This window comes from Neomonachus schauinslandi, chromosome 2, assembly GCF_002201575.2.
Source record: "Neomonachus schauinslandi chromosome 2, ASM220157v2, whole genome shotgun sequence".
Classification (NCBI taxonomy): Eukaryota; Metazoa; Chordata; class Mammalia; order Carnivora; family Phocidae; genus Neomonachus; species Neomonachus schauinslandi.
In genome coordinates this window covers 112,777,338-112,778,774 of record NC_058404.1, presented here as the reverse complement: position 1 = coordinate 112,778,774, position 1,437 = coordinate 112,777,338, and positions in this window count along the sequence as shown.

Sequence of the window (1,437 nt, the reverse complement as noted above, 5' to 3'; positions counted from 1 at the left end):
AAATTAAAATACTGCTTAACACAGTTCTGTATTTTACCAGTTTAAGCCTTCTTTTAAACCAATTAATACTGATGCTTTAGGAACACTTGAAGACAAACATGCTCAACTTGAGGAACAAAGCACCTTTACGTGTAGTTTTGCTGAGGTAAAGTAAAACATTCCATAAATGAAGTAGCTATTTAATTTTTAGGGAATGTTTGATTATTGAAACCTTGTATGCTTATTTTATGTCACACCAATAAAAATCCTCAATCTATTTTACTTACGTGCTTTGTTTCCTTGACTTAACTGGTATCTGAATTTTAGATAAATTTCCTCCAAAATGATATTAAAACCATGTTTAATTCTTATTAATGGCCAAAAAATGCAAGGAAATCTCTTTAAATCAGATTATTTTTTTCATACAAATACTTTAGAATGTTTGACTGCCTGTATTATTTTAATTCATAATAGTAAAAGTTTTTTCATTTAGTTTACTTTAGTAAGACATAATACTCACACACACAAAAAGAGTAAATAACATACTACCCTATCATTTCTAAATTACTTAGGAAAGTAAAGTCATTGAATTGGAATTAAAAGAGATCCGGACGTCCCAGATTTAGAAACATAATTTTTTTCTTACTCCACACTTGGAAAATAGTCCTCTCACCTTTACCATTTAAAACGTATCTCCTCAAGTGCAAGATTGGAGTTGACTGGTGATCAATTTAAAGGATTTATAATCCGAAGTAATTGTGTGAGCTTGGCATCCAGGCCTGGCTCCCAGGTAATTCGCTTGGGCCTGAGAGGTCACTAACTGCCAGTTAAGATGGAATCTTTTTTCCAATTGGTAACAATGGGAAGGGGGCTAATCTTCCAGTAGCTGAAACTTTGTACCCGGCCCTTTATCTTGAGAATGCTAATCCTCAGCCTGAGGATTTGTCCCTGCAGTGTTGGCACCGAGATTTAAGGGAAGATACCTCGTTTTAAATGCCAGCCATGGTCTCGCTTCCCACTCGACTTCAGCAACACCATAGATTCTAGTGTCAGCGACTGGGGACAAGAGGAACAGGGCTTTGCAAGGTCTGTTTGCCAACTGAGTTACCTCGGGGGGGTGGGGGGGGCAAGGCAGCCCCAAGAACCACAAATCACCTAGGGTGAAGATTCTCCAAAGTGGAACAAATTTCCAAACTCGCATTATCTCACATCCCTGCGGAACAGACGGCCTCCACTTACCGGCTACCGGGAGAGAGCTGCTGTCTCCGCGTCCCACCGCTTCCCGGGGAGATTTCCAGCAAGCCGAGGCGCAGGCAGCACCGCAAGCGCCTGAAAGCCGAGCCCGAGAGGACTGCGGGGCCCCCGAGGGTGCCAAGTTCCGAGGGAGTCCACGGGTGCGCGGTGGCCGCGGGAATCTAGCCGTCACTGGCAGTTTCTTTCTGCTCCTCTCCAGCTTTC